The following is a 16439-nucleotide window of genomic DNA, read 5'->3' as shown; positions in this document are numbered from 1 at the left end:
TTTTATTTTTTTTATCGGGCTTTTATTTTGTATTGGATCTGGTATGGCAAAAACCCAAAAAGTTTCGCTGGCCGACTTCAAGAAACATGACAAAATAGAAAGCCCAATAAAAACGACTAAACGTCAAAAGACAGTCGGCACAGCAAAGATCTGCTTGGAGATTAGCCCTGGCCGATAAGGACCTCACCTATCCCTTGACCTTCTAGTGCGTCGTTGGGGCACCACAAACTCATAGCATGCTGCAATACTATCAGCGGCTGTTAGACGTCTCTTTTGAACCGCGACAACTACGCGCATGTTCACATATACGAGCGCGAACTGGGAAACTGACTACCTTCGCTTAGGTTACTGTATATAATACATGTGGTGTATTATTTGTAGCCAGCGTGTTTTCTTAAGTTCAACAACATGGCGCAGCATGGCAATTCATTGTCGACAAAAGGTCATTATACAGTAGATGAAAAAACGTGCCATATTTTGTTAGTTCAACTCGTTAAAAATTTGTGTCTTTTTTTACATATCTTGCTGTTTTTTCTCTATTCTCGCTAATTTTGTAGTCTACCGAGGATATCACCCATAAGATTTATTTACTGTGGTCTTATGTTATCAAACATTGTAATATACATAGCTACAACATCAAAAAGTTGCCAGCCTTTCAGCTCTGGGTCGAGCGGCCATGTTAACTGAAATTAAGATTAAAATTGAGCGTCATCTGTTCAAAGTCGTGGAATAGAAATAATCAGAGCGGTAGTCATGCGTAGTAAGTCTGGGAGGTATCATATGTAGTGACACGGACAGTAGACATTGTTTGGTAAACACTACATAAGCCCACCAGTGACGTAATCGCCTCTCGAAAGGTGAGAACCTTAATCCCATCGCCTTCTTATGTCTGGTCCTGTTTGTAATTGATTGAACATTTCCACGACTTGGGCTTGATATATAGATCTGGCAGGAAGTTACTTCTCACATGGATCATCATCATACTATAAACGTTACACCGGTCTATCATTAGTATCAGTCATTCAACATCCTGACAAGCAACTAACTTCATATAACATTTTCTAAGGTTATCAATTTGCCATTGACGACAGCAAGACAAAAGTTAATAGCCATAAAAAACTTTTTGAAACCATGTAATGTCAGATATAGATATTGGTCAGAAGGATTCTTTTAGATTCCATCTTAGAAATTCCATCTTAGATTCCATCTTAGAAAATCTAGTTCATTTAAACTTGTCTTTCGTGTCGCCGTAGCTATATCTTCATCAAAGCCGTACAGTTACACAGTAGCCGCCCTTGAAATTCTCCTTTTGAAAATCAAGCCACTGCAAGATCAACTTAAGGTTATAACACTAGAACATCAAACAGTAACTCTTGAGGTGGTATCTCACAGCACTAGGGGCACCGTTGCGGCACTGCGGGGTTCGTTCACTGCAGCACTGTTTTGCCAGTTATTTTCGCCAATATTAATTCGCCAATAATTTTTATATTTTATATATTGGGTGTTATGTAAAAGTATGATAACAAAATACAGAAACCGTGCTTTATCTCTTAAATTCGTTGAGTCATCTACGAACCCCGCAGTGCCGCACCGGTGCCTCAAGTGCAGTGAGATACCACCCTTACACTAGCATGTCATTGTCATGGCTAGCTGACCTTTCGATGACTTTCTCCACGGTTCCGCGACCACTAAAGCCGGCGTAACTCATCCCCTCTATTATCAACCATCACATTGTTTCCAAAATACATCCCTAAGAAAATATACATGGTGTTGATACATAACAGGACAGGTATGATGAAAACAAACACACGAGCTGGGTGCGTCGATCTTCCGACAAAAGACGGTCTCACGCAATAGTGCGGACAGGTTGGTCTTTTGTGAAGTCAATGCGGATTGTACAATAGCAGGTGTCTATTTGTGATGTTGATATATTGTTGTTGGGTGCGTCTAGCTTTATCTGGGTCTTTTGCATCAAAACGTGACGAGGCAAAATTTAAGAAGTTCACTGCTCGACGGAGCATTGCGGGGCACATAGGTGTGTTTCCCAAAGTTAAGATCGTAAAGAAGGGTATTCATGAAAAGCGTATTTCTAACAATGTCTTCGTCCTATTCTACAAAATGCGATTTTAACGCACAAAAACCGTTTGTAATAAGGCCTCTTATATGTGTTTTCTAACAAACTCTTTTTCCTATTCTATACAATGCTAGCCTGGGAACCATCCAGATAGTAGTTCGCTTCGACGTTTATACATCCTGCACTATGTACAGTCGTTCCTCTGCTATTAAAAGCGAACGACACGGATGGTACCGAGGCTTATATAATGAGCAAACTCAAAGGACGACAAACCGTTTGAAATATCAGAGTCTACACCGCCAATAGTCATTAGTTGATGGTGTATAACGATCCATCCGCCATTATATGTTCCACTCGAGTTTATCCCACTTCAGCGCTATTAAACAGACCGCCCACTCCGCTCTGTAGTGTTGGTCTGACCCGTCCCTTTTCTATAGCACAGAATGTCTCCTCCGTCAGACGACGCCTCTAGCTTTGTGCGCAAGTTGTGGCTGGTGGCTCTTTGTCGGGACAGAGACCACTTCATCTGCTGTAGAGAGGCGGACTGTGTGCTTCTGATCAAGCAGTACTCAGTACCACTGTCGCCACACTTCGGAACTCTAACTTGCATTCCTCGTTCCGACGTTTTAACGTGAACAGACGTGATGTACTGGAGTGTTGAGAAGTGGAGGGGACGAGTCCTCTAAATTCTCATGGTCTCACTTGTCGAAATCAAACAACACAGGACTTCCACACGATCTTATTTCCGCCGACGTAAGTTGGCAAGGAGGTTTCGTGTTCTGTCATTGGCTTGTGAACAGGATGATTTTATGAACAAATAAATCGTTATGATTTCTCTTCGGTGGGTACGTGGATCTTGGAGGAAACTTTTTCAAACCGGGGCCCGGCCGGGCAGCTTTCGGGAACGAAAATAAAATATAAAAGACACCAAACTACACAAAACGTACAAAAGAGAGTCGTTGGCATGATTTGTGTTTATATTTAGGTGTACATTCTTATATTTCGTTTCCTGGATCAAAATTCAGGACCCTGGAGTGACAAAGACTGAGACCAACTCACTTGGAAATAATACAAAAACACCTTAATGACTTTGAACGTGTTATCAAATGTACCATATCATCTAGCTCAGTCCACACCCATCTTGTGTACGTTCTACTCACGGTATCTACCCTTGCGTACGTCATTCTGTGTCCTATAATGATATCCCTTGCTACAAAGACTTCGTATTGTCACACAGGTGTACCGGAAACCTATCATAGTCTCAAACTCTAGTCTGGGATGGAGACAACCGAAATCATACACTTTACTGATAATAGTGAAGGCAAGTAATATTTCCGGCCCATATATAAGTACGGTGGACAAAATAGCCTGGGTTTGAGGCTTATGTATGCAAACCAACCTTAGCTGTCTTCTTAGCACACGATTCTGCTCAGTTATGTTTGCCGAGTCTCCCCACTTCTGTTTACAAGAGGGTAATGTTTCCTTGGTAGTAGACTCGAGGAAAACTCCTCTTTGTGTTCTCCCTTGCTAAGGGGCGGGACCAAGCTCCTTCAGATTAGGGCATACTTGACTACACCCTTGTTGTGTGACAAGTTGAAGAAGGGAGTTTTCCGTTACCCCAGCTTCGGACTTGATACTGTCCCAGGTACGGGTCACGTCAGTCGGACGGGGAGAGCGCGACGGAAAGCCGGCTCAACCGCGACACAAAGCCGGACAAATCCCTGCGCCACCAGGTGCGCGAGGCATTACGCACGGCCGGGTATTGAGTGTACCTGGCGGGGAATTGTAAACAGGAACAGGGGTCGTAGCGGGGCCTTTGCGCTGGGTGATCTGAATATGGTCTGTGTTGTAGGTACCGTGAGTCAAACAGACGAACCGCTACAAGCTTCGGGCGTCGCTCAGGTGAACAAGAATCTTCACAAGAACAGCTTCAGGTAAGGACTCCTTTTACAAGTATCTGTAAATGGTAGATAAACGTGTAACGGTCGCGTGTTTGTAGTAATGTTCATAGGACAAGCTTGAATGTACGTGTACCACAGCGGGTTTCAAAACAAGTGTCGGAAGTTGCACTGTGGCCCAGTACTACTAGTGCCAGTAGCTTCTCGTGTGTTTCGGTCTGACAGAACAATTGCTACTGTTGTGTTGGACGAACGTTAACTGTCAGAATATATCTTTGCCAACGCCCATATTCTGGAAGGTACGGTTATGACATGTACAGTAGTCGTCGTGTGTCTCAAAATGCGAGGAAAAAAACTAAATATCCTGTGACTAGAACTGTGTATATTCTGTACTTATAGCCATGCAAGACATTATGACGAAAATAGACGTGCTATGTTGAAATGGCGTGACAGGAAAATGACAAACGTCACAGTGAACATTGTCTGACATTGTAGGTAACAATGGACGATGTTCACAAGGTCATTGTACCTTGTATGGTCCTGCACCACGCGACTAACGCTACAGGTATGGTCCTGTGAGGTAACAGGTGGGATTCATGTAGGCAGGTATAGAGTTGCGTACAGGTAAACCCAGTATGCATTATGTTTTGTCTGTTAGGACCCCAGCGGTATCAGGGGCCAAACAAACCACAAAGAACGTAGAATTCTTGCAGCACTGCTTATGTGAAGTATAGTTATAAAAAGCCATATGATACACATGTAGTACGCAAAAATTAAGGCAATTTGTATGGCTGTTGAAGGCCTTGGACCTTGTTGGGCAATGTATAATATGAACTTGCTTTGTAGCTATATAGGGTGCTTAGTTTTTTTAGAGGTGTGAGAGAAAACAAATAGTCGTTGGGACATTCTGTGGTCGGAAAGCGACAGAAGTTATGCCCACGAATAAGAAGTCCAAACAAATCCAGGCCTAGTACAAACATGGCGGACCCAAACAACGTGGTTATGGCGTTTATATAGACTTCGTTTCGACTATTTGCAGTCTATCACAACACGATCATTGACCGATTGGGCTCGTGCAGTCCACAATAACTGCTCGCTAACAATACCGACCAAAGACAGTTCAATTCAAACATATAATACTCAAAAAACAGGAGTGTTTCTTCGAGTAGTTTGCGGTTAAAACTTTAAGATGTGTAATCTTAGTATGTATGTATGTACATAAAGGTACATTTATCGTTGATCGTCGTGCAACTTTGACGCCTTAGACAACTGGCTGCGACAGAAGCAACCGACGACAAGGATCTAAAACTGCCTTTTAATTTTACACTTATACGACTATCGCAATATGCGATTTCCGATCGTGCGACCATCGTACGACGAATATTACTCAGACCCTGAGTTTACAGCTCATGCAAGTTTACTGTAACAAAGGTCGGTTTTTAATCTACCATCGGTACTTTTCTTCGCTAGTTTAAATGATAGTATTTGACAAGTAAACACTTCGTCTATACAATGGGAGATACATAGGTGACTGTACGTACCGTCTCTATGGTGCATTGTATACTAGTGGCCGGACGTTACGCAACTGTAGTTCATATCTCACCGGGGTACATTAATGTGATATAAGTGTTTACCTTATCCCCTTTTAAAACCTGATCAAAGTACAAAGTAACGGTCTTTTCCATTACCAATGTATCAGGCTTTGATTTGTGCCAGATATGGGGAGAGTGAATTTTATACAAAGGTGGACAACTTAGTGACTATTGGACTATATGATATACCATTCGATGTCCAAAAAGCATAACATAACACTTTACTAGCGGCGATTAGCAGCCACACAGAAGCACACATAGTTGCTGTACAAATCGTTAGGTTATACGAAGGAGACAGATGTTTCTTGAAAGCTAAAAAAGCAAATAAATCACTTATACAAGAGAAAGAACCATGAGTGAATGTTACTGTCGATTTATAAAAGAACAAGATCATTTCACTTTGAATAGCATGTCCGACATTTTGTGAGCGTTTTCACTATGAATATGACATGCAGTAAAAATACAAACTAGAACTGTTCTCTGTCACCCAACTTGTATTAGCTATTCATGTCAGGCTTTATTTGTCTTACAATTCTTGTTTTTGAAAAGTACAAATAGGGCATTTGCGGAGTGGAGGACGCTGCGTTTGCTGTTGCAATCAGCCTGAAGGTCCATTTATTGTTAGTGTACAAGTATGCGCACTTAATCTATTAGCTACTCTTCAGCGTTGTACAGAATTTACAATGACAATGTATGGCAGATAAATGTGGGTTAGTTTTTTCACTTTTAATGACAACTAACTGTGTACACAGTGGTTGCTTATGTGCAGCGGTCCTTACGTCTATGTCGGACATTTGGAAAATTTTGCTGCTTATTTCGGCATCAGTACTTGTCTATTATAGGTTTTGTGAGCAAGCTGTATTTTCTTTATCATTACTGATAATGGACGGTATGTGCTCTTAAAGACATTTTATTTTTTTACTGTGTGCCCACCCCTTTTCTTCGGCGGGGCCCCCAATAAGAGGTTGCTGTATTGACATTTTTGACATGTGCAAAGATCATGCGCCTCTTTCATAATGTGAAGTGGAGTGGACCATATGCAGTATAAATATTAGCGGATATTTGTGCTGAAGACGGCTTGTTTGTCGCACAGTTCTCAATCATCGGGTGTGTGCCGTTAGTCTCGTACTCAGCAGCAAGGTGACTTTTTTCACGTACTTTTTTTCACGTACTACCAACGTTGATTTTCGATGTCAGTTATGAGGATAGAATCATTTTAGCATGTTAGGTATATGTTGTTCAGAAACATGCTTAGATTCAAATATGAGTGAATTACAGTGCTGTATGTTGCCACACACGCATGTACATTTGTGTTATACCTGGGCCGCGATAACGTTCGATACGGGTGTTCCGACATGCTGCAAGTACGTAAAAGACGTAAAAATTTGTTCCTTAACATGTAGCTTTGTTAGAGGACAGAGTTTGATATGGTAGCAAACGGTCATTTTTACATGTGCAATTGTAGCGTTGTATCATGTTTACTACGTTCATACGCACGCTTGTACTCGCCATAGTAGACTTGCACAAGAAAGCTAAGACATGTTTACACATATCAATAAGATATTAATGTCAACAAGTGACGCACTATAGTCTTTGTCTATACAGTAGAAGCCAGTTAATTGCACAACGGATAACCGCACACTTCTGTTAATTGCAAGGAATCCCCAAATCCCAACCGGGTGCGGTCCAACTGGATATATATAACATCGCTTTGCTGCACAACTGGGCATACAGTTTGGTGGTTGATAACATATATTACACCGAACGATTTGTTCCACCTAACTCCATTATATTTAACTCAAAGCCTGTTTAAAACTATCTAATAAAGACTCCCCTGTAATATTCAATAATCACTAGTTCTCATTACTGAGTTCGCGCCCTTGGCTTAAGCCACCAGCCTTGTACGGTAAACTTTCACACGGTTTCCCAATCACACAGTCCTGCACCTAATTGTCGGTTTACAGAACTGAGGACTTACCGTGAAACCCGATACTATCCTACCTGGTCAGGAGAAAAGGTGTTTCAGACCAATTACTTTGTGTGATAATTGAAGGCTGTGTACCACCCAGGTATGAGAGAGTACAGGGGTGTGCGTACACGGCTCCGACAAAGACGCCGGGCTCGAGTCAATAAGGAAGTTAATTAAGAGCCGGTCTTGATCCTTTAGTCGCGTTTCAAGAACAGGTAATCTCACTCACCCGGTCTTAAGTTGTTTAAACTTTAAACCTTGTTTTCGGGGTCTGAATAGGGGATGAATGGGATATGATACAGTTGTACATGTAAATGTGGCTACCGATTTTCCATAAATGATTTCAGATCAACTTTTCGTGAAAGCTAATCGGTTAATGTACGTCTCTAGTCTACCAGACTCCGGCCTGGGCGAATAGTAATAGGGGACTTTGGCCAAGTTTATGATAGGAATAAAAGCCTAGTAGGAGTTAATTGGCCTAGTAGTGAACTGACCGGCCGGCGTATAGCTAGACAGACTGCAAAAGACTGACTGAATCCCATGGCAACCTATTTGTCCCTATTTGGATACTGAGCGTATTAGCTAAACACTGTGAGGCTATTACAGCTCATAAACAATCCATGCAATTCCGCATTTTACATTCTATTCTACTTGATTCATTAATGTCTTGTCATTTTCATTGTCTCAATGGTCTATTTATATTTCTCTTGTCCAGCATTTGTATATGTTAAACGACACCACTCAGACTATACAGTATAGACCTCGCTTCCTTTCAACACTGTCTTTCATCATACCTGTCGCAAACATTAGGCACAGTTCACTGAGTGTAAAAAAAGACAACTTCCTATCAGGCAGACTTGCTACAACATTCGCTACGCCAGAGTTTGTGTCATCAACAAAAAGCGAAACGGTGGTGGAATTTTTTCAAGTATCGAGTATCTCTCACCACCTATTCAATGTTGTAACACGTCAAACACACCTGAGTTCTGGTTACAACTTGACCGTGACAAATTTGACAAAGCACCCGACCTAAACTGGATACTTCAATTCATGGTGTTCAGTTAGTGTATCCAGGCTTATGTATTGTCAAGCGTTCTGGCTGCTTGAGTCAGAAAAGACTGTATTTACTTGAAGAGAATCCTCTTCGCTATTAAGACTTGTAGAGACTCTCTCTTCTTGAGCCCGAATTGGTTTAGACATCGGGCACAATGTCAGGGAAAGACATTGTCAAGCTTTCTGGCTAGCGGCGGCTTGAGTCAGAAAAGGCAGTACAAATGTATTTACCTGAAGAGAATTTTCTTCGACTAGTCAAGGCTCTTTCGTCTTTTGCCAGAATTGACGGTTTAGACGTCGGATGTTAGGGAAAGACAGTTGCCCCATATTACTGCCTTAAGAACTATCATCTTATCATAATGTCTAAGTATTGGCTTCCTTGGTAAGTTTGTAGGTAGTATTTTTAATTTCTTTCCCGCAATTGTGGACAGTATACAAGAGGAAAAGGGACGCACGGCACCCTTGTTGCGAAACGATCTACGAGTAACAGAACGGTCGCACCGCTCAACGATATTCGTTGTGTGCCTGTCTTTTCCACTGGCTTTCGAAGGACTTTTTGCACCCATAGTCTGCGATTTGACACATTGTTTTCCAGAGGTATTGTGTTTTTGTGTTGTATTGCATTGCATTGTGACTTAATGATAGCGCGTCCCAACCCCGCATCTCTCGTCACCTATAGAGTCAGCTCACTTGAACACCTGCATATAGTGAACAGACCTGCTCAACAAACAGATTACCGACACCAAATCCCGGATTATTGCCCGGCTATAGGGTTTGATCCCGGCTTGTCCACACGAGTGGCCTGGACTCGGGTCAAACCGATGGTCAATAATTACATGTATATGAATGAATGAATGAAGACCTTTATTACACATTTTTACCGCACCGGGCTAAGTGCAGGTTACAGCAAGACATGTTGAAGAAATACAGCTAATAGATACACTGAAACGAAACTCTAGTTGGATAAATTCAACTTCTTCTCGCTTTTCAGTTATAGTGAATCGGATATAAAAGAGCAGATATGTTTTATGATCGATGGTTTGTCTAGATGCATCAGGAATAGGTATTTTTCTACAGATTTTATACAGAGAGTAAGTGTATAAAATAGGGAAATAGCTTATGTACAAGCCTATACAGTTCAATTTCTATTCCCTATATAATATACATTCTGTTACAAAATGGAATTCGTCCTCTATTCTATCTAAATCACAATATCTATATAATCTTTGTTCCAGAAGGGTGCGGGTATGCCTTCGTGGAAAATGATTTATGTTGTGTCTTGTATTTTCTGCGTCAGATTATTACATATCCGTTGTAATTGATGTATGTATAATGGCACCTGGATGTATTCTATGAATGATATTGATTACAAACTAACCTACGCAGTCTTAGCCACAAAACCACTGAGAAAGCCGCATCATGAGAAGGAAACGTGTGGGTTAACCGCCGTGTGGAATTAAGAAAGAAAATGCGAAATGATCGCTTGCTTCCTCTGCGGTTTGTTTTGTAAGTTTTATATGGGCAATTGAGAAGGGTTGGATTTGCTCTAAAGTGGTGTGTAAAGTTCACAAAGTTGATCTAGCGCTGTGATTGTGAAGGTGGATGATTTCTGAGAATTTCAGGTAGGTATGGAATTAGAATTATACAGAATAGTTTGTTATAAATGTCATACTGTAAAACTGTACCGAAAAATCTGTAACAGTAAAATGGTTATATAGTCTATCTGCATGTAAGGTTATCTGAAGCGAAAGCGCATGTGCATTGCATTTGTAAACATATTGTTGGAGTTTCGCTATTCTCCGACACTAAATGTATACATTGAATAATTTGAACAAAATTTGATGTTGTGTGTTTTGAGTTGTAAAAGAGCTGATACCTTAACCAATGAGGTTTTAACCTCCTTGCCTTAACACACGATTTTTATTTCTTATAGTGGGTTTGTCAATTTTGTGCAGCTAGCTTCTGTCCCAATATCTAACCTGACCTTCACCATAGAAAAATACCGCAATGTCCTTACTGCATGTATATCCCTTTTTGCTTGGGGATATAAATTGCTCCCCACATGATTCGGCACTCAAACCACATAAAACACGTATTTCCAATACGTTATGGAAACACATGTGGATATAACAAACGAGGTATTTCCTTCCACAACTGTTTCCTTCTCTCGACGTTGTGCAGAGCGCCGGTCCGTGGCACGTGAGCGCTCATGTCGGGAAACGCTTCGCGTGTGGCCGGGGGCGTTTCCCACGAGCTACGGTACCGGAGACCGGAATGGAACGCGTAAAAACAATTTACTACGGAACCGTACATCGTCAACAACGGAAATTAACTTCAAGACAGGAAAATTGTATTTTTTTTCTGATTGTATAAGTCTGATGGCAGGATATTGCTGAAGGAAGTCGTTTTCACAATTCTCTCTAGGATTTCAGATATTACATTTTACATTTCACACAATCAAGACAATGAATAACTCTGGGCTTGTCTTAGGTCATTTTGTTCAATAATTTGTCTAGCTGTCTGCTCAAATATTTCCTTTGCCTCTGGCCCTTCCCTGCTACGATATCTCTTGATGTCGCCATGATTTAAACATCGTGACCATAAATGTAGGGGCAGCTAGTACTAGCGACGTATATCCTTTCCCTTGAAGTCACCGTCTGCACAAATATATTACAAACACGTCGGAAATTCAACTATGGCTTCATGAAAGATTGTCCGGTAATAACGGCCATACATCACAAACATGACGGCGTTTTATCTATCGATTCATGAAAAATTGACAGCAATTAGATCAAAGAAATACCAGAAATATTTGGCGTACATTTTGATATTGTTCTACAACAGAACGTGTCTTTTGTTATCTTCAAGCAGATGTTGCATTATCAATTCATGTTTTACTGTCAAAACGTAAATCTCAGAAGTGGCTCGCAGATTGATTCTTGAACATCGTATATCAAGAACAATTTCTGTGACGTTTTGTAATTGACTCAGTTCTTGTGCCTCACAGTTGACCTCCTGATTCCAATTGGTAACTGGGACACCCCGGTTCATTCCTGGGATGGGCATTTCGGTTGGGGCTGCACCCATCTTTAGGAAGGGACGTAAAATTAGGATCCCGTGTTCGAGGAGGTGCCTCAAGCATGTTATAAAGGGGAAGGGCTAGTAACCTTTCCCTGCAAAAATATACCCTGATAGTGAAAACTGCCTTAGGTCTGAACGAACAAAAAACGATTTTATCAACAAAGTCGAGTGTTATTTTTTCGCACTCTCGACTCAGATTTGGGGGTTCAAAACGTGTCGTCCATAAAATCAAGATTTTGTGACCTTGCTCCAAAAGAAGACCCTTTATGATACGCTTGAATGACGCACACATACATTCTGTCTGCGCCGGTTTACCCTGCACTTGCCGTGACCCGACTAATCCAGCACATGTGTGCGGACTACTCACCCCAAACTGACATAACCAACAGTTGGGACACCCCGCTAACGGCAATCATAGGACCAACACTGCTTGTCGTCACTATCATGCACGATTTGTAGCCTGACAAGTTTGGGTTGAGTACATTCCAAGACACCACGCGTGTTTTTCAATGATATTTGTAATATTTTCAAATCATTGTCATAAAATTAAAGATTGTTATGAATGATGATTAATGTTTTGAAAAAAAAGAAATACAGGAATGTCATGTTTTAAAAATAGTTCTGATAGTTTGCAAACGAAAGATATCATTTTCAAGAATAAATTTCAAATATGAATTGGTTTGTTTCAACGTTACAAATACTCAATAAAGACTGACAACTTTTATTGTTAACTGTTAAGAAAACCATGAGGGTGAGGGTCAGGACATAAAGGAATCTGAACAAATCTGAATTTATCAAAGATAAACGTTTCATTATCATCACGTTATCATAGGAAGAAGATACAAATCACAATTATCATAAGAAATGCGTAAAGATTGTTATGATCTCTTCTCAACTTTTGATATGGCATTTCCATGACAGAAAATTGGTGTAACATTTGACATGGAGAGGCATATAGTGACGTCATCGCAACCTCACCTCGTCATTCGGATTGGCAGGCTCGCAGACGACGTTTTGTATTTTTCTCAAAGTATGTAAGTTTGACCGCCGTGATTTTGTTACTAGACTTTAAATATCACACATGATACACATTCCTGGGAACAGTTGATCTCAGTTTTATCTGACTCCTGTGTAAAATGAAACCAGCCATTTCCTGCAAGTTTCATTTCATTACAGAGAATTCAGTTTATCAAACCACCTTTCAGCCTTATCAACCATCTGAAACCACAGTAGTGTCCAACCTCTGGAAAACGTTACCATTGCTACAAATCACATCTACGGAGTTCTTTGATGTTGTAACTTGTTGATGCAAAACGGAAGAAAAAAATCCGAACTTTGAATATCTGAGTGAATACAACGGCCGGATAATTTTATACATTGATGCGCTTATAAACAAAACTTTTACAAGAAACACTATCTGTTCCCACATGTAAAGATTACTAAGCAAGAAGTCAAGCCGGTTAACTTTTCAATGTACTGTGTATAAGTTCAACTCGTGTATTGGTATCAAGACTTTCCTGTTTTTTTGTTAAGTATATGTTACTTTAAGTGTATGAAATAGGGGAGTAGATTTTGCACAAGCATATACAGTTCATTTCTCTCTTCTCTATGCAAACTACATTCTAATACAAAATTGCATGCGTTTTCTATTCTATGCAACTTACAATATTTGCACAGAATTTGCTATATATACTAAGATGACAAAAAAAGCTCGACGGAAGTGTCTGTGAGTGACGACATGGCTGTAAATGATCCAGCCCGGCCCAGAATGTGCCAAGGAGCTCCCCTGACACCCATGCTCGCTCACTATTTCGGAATAACGAGGTCGTTTTGTCGGTGCTTCGCGTCTGTTCTTGTGTGGAGTATCCTCGTATCTCTGGACTGTACGGAGGGTGACAGTTGTGTTCGGATATTTCAGTGTTGGTAAGTGGAACCTTTGTCTTTTAGGATATCCTAAGGCATTTATTCTGTGTACAAGTATACTACTGTGTAGCAGCGAGGTTGGTCTACGCTACTGTACATGTACTGGGCCCGCTAGATCTGCTATCTGGGTATGTGTCTACTACAGGCCTAGCGGTCCAACTGGACGAATCTAGATCGTGATAAACATTTGTAAATTCGGTTTTAAAAATCCCCTTTCTCAGCATGGCTCATGATTTTCACGTCTTGCTACATACTCGTAGATCAGCACTATACCCACACATATCCTGTTTTCATAAGTGTAAAGCTATCGCTAAAAGTTACCATGTCTGCTGATAAGGTTTGCGCCCAACTAAAAGCAGAGATTACAGAAACTATCCTTCCCAGATGCCCCGCGATAACCTCTGTTTTAGTACCTCTTTGCTCTTCCCGTCACTGGGAATGTTTTCCTGCGTCTGGCGGTTTATTTCAGACAACTGTTCACTCAGATAACGTTTATTGGTGTCACGTGTACAATCAAAACGCACGGTAAGTGTCGGTATGGATTCCCTTGGTAGTTTCAAACTTAATTTAGGAAGAATGTACCGCAAATTGGCGCGTCAGACATGCGTAGAATTTCCCTGCTCTTCAGAGCAACACATTAATGATCACATGTGATTTAAGGTATTTCGTATGTACTCATGTCCTATATTTGTTCACTTCGTAAATTATATAAACTGCAATTTCAAAAGATGGCACGATATAAAGACTCGTCAGTATGGAAATTCCACAAAATGGGATCATGCTTAAGATATTTCAGACAAAAAAAATGGGGACTAATAACATTAGTAGTCAAATCAGTACGCATTTGTTTTGACTCACCTACATTTGGGACAGGCCATCCGTTAATTTGAACCGTAAATTACTGGCCTGTTATCATCAAGGTATTTCCAATCGATTTCATAGTGCTGTTCTCGGTCTGTTTCTAACATTATTTTCAATGCTACCTCGGCATATTTTCTTGATTCATTACGTGTAAAAACAATATTGACAAAACAATGTAGCCTAAATAGGAACGCTAAGTACTGGGATCGTCTTTCAGATTGTTTTCTAAAATTAATAGCCTGGGTACCATCCTATAATTTTCTACCGGGGCTCCTTGCACTGGCTATCTGAAAAAAAATATTTTTGTGCAGGCTATAAAATTACGACTTCTCGTTGTCAAATCTGTGTGCGTAAATCAGGTACAGCTGTTTCGCTGGCCTTGGCCGTTTATGAGGACCGGTGTGTGTCGGTTTCAATTATCAGAACCAACGTTTATAGTTTGTATACATGTAGCATAAGGCCAAGGGTCTGTGAAATGTAAAAGACACATAGAACCAACATCAGGAACTCTAGCTATCTTTACAAGTGTTTCCTGAATGCTAATGTTTTGTGGTTCCTTTTTATAACAAAACATCCAACCCTCAGGCTGTGTAACTTTTGTCATTTATGAAACAAAGGAAAGCAAAAAAAGTACATCGCTTTGTGGTACATCGTTTTTGCAGCATCGTACCCTTATGTAAGAAAACCGCACACTTTAACAAATGACAGCTATTCTTTGGATTCAAGTCCAAAGCAAATTCCATTAACGAACACCAACCCAAACCAGGTGCGCTAGGATTTGGAAAAGTTTTCATTAAAATACAGGGGGTATTCCAGACTTTAATATTCGTTAGTTCAACCGTATCATATTTCGTTTTTGGAGGTGACGGAGGATTACGTATTACCTTGATGCCTGGAGGGTAGAGTCAAAGAAAGCCATATATAAGGCCAAAGTACCTCCCCAATGAAAGTCTCTATGGAGAGAACACATAGTACCAGGTGGAAGCGGTTTATACATTAGACACAGGGATTTGAGATCCTCCGTTATAGGATTAACATTGACGGGATTTCCACTTCAAGATTAGTAGTAACTGATCGTAGCTGAGCCGACTGGGAGGCAAACACGACCTCTTGGTCTTCAAAGTTAGATCAGTGTGTTTTAGATTATATGGGGAACCAAAGGTTGGGGTCTGCTTGTTCTTGTGTGTCGGTTCCCCCTGTGATCAGGATTTTTCGGTAGAGTGTATTTAATGAACTCTTTGAAGCTGTGACCATCCTAGAGATAGTCTCTACCAGACTCCGGCCTGGTCGAATAGTAATGGGGGACTTTGGCTAAGTTAGGAATGAAAGCCCAGTAGGAGTTAATTGGCCTAGCAATGAATTGTCTGGCCGGTGGATAGACTGAAAAAGACTCAAGTACCATGGCAACTTATTTGTCCCTATTTGGCCAAATTCTTCTCTTTTTTCACGCAGATGACACGTCTGCTTGGAGACTACCTGGAAAGTGGAAAGTTGTAGCATTGTAAACTTCATAACTTCAGGTCTTTTCTGTGCACACATGAGTAAAAGGTATTGGCAGTACAGTACTTCCTATTTTGGAAGTACTGTAGCGTTACTTCTGTTATGTTAGTTGTACATTGTTTTGCGCAGTCCTCTCTACGCTTACTATTTGGAAAAAAACACTTCAAGTGGACTGAAGTCACGTTGGTATGACTTATAATCATCACCCTAAGATTGATGGATTGACCAAATGAAAGGTAAAACGAATCGGCTCTTCACGGAACTCCAGACTGTATTCCCAACTGTTGAAAACATCCCGTGGTCTTTCCGTTTTGTGGCAATAGCCGACGCCATTCCATCACTTCTAACTCTTGGCGCCAAGAGTCTAACCTTGACGATTAACGGATCAGAAGAGTTTCTTCAATATCGTCAAATGCTCAAGCAAATTAGTCAAGGAGGTAACTTTTGGAGCAACATTACCGTCACATTTCGTTAGTATTACGAAGACT

The 16439-nt window shown here is 40.8% G+C and overlaps 1 protein-coding gene across 6 annotated transcripts in view; it reads left to right on the top strand.

Annotated features, from left to right (window-relative positions):
• The window catches only part of LOC118424399 (ly6/PLAUR domain-containing protein 6-like), a 46009-nt gene that overhangs the window by 6886 nt on the left and 22684 nt on the right, over positions 1-16439 (top strand). For 3 of the 6 annotated variants that reach the window (XM_035832949.1, XM_035832947.1, XM_035832945.1), the window contains one exon: positions 3927-4008. The exons of 1 other annotated variant lie outside the window; for it this stretch is intronic. The gene's annotated coding sequence lies outside the window, so the exon portion shown is untranslated. Of the gene's footprint in view, positions 1-3831; positions 4009-13453; positions 13591-16439 lie in introns of those variants that run through there. 2 more of the 6 variants (XM_035832948.1, XM_035832950.1) reach the window with 2 other exon arrangements.

This window comes from Branchiostoma floridae, chromosome 10 (genome assembly GCF_000003815.2).
Source record: "Branchiostoma floridae strain S238N-H82 chromosome 10, Bfl_VNyyK, whole genome shotgun sequence".
In the NCBI taxonomy this organism is placed as follows: Eukaryota; Metazoa; Chordata; class Leptocardii; order Amphioxiformes; family Branchiostomatidae; genus Branchiostoma; species Branchiostoma floridae.
The sequence above is the reverse complement of the archived record's forward strand: the minus strand, read 5'-3'. Positions and strand labels throughout refer to the sequence as shown.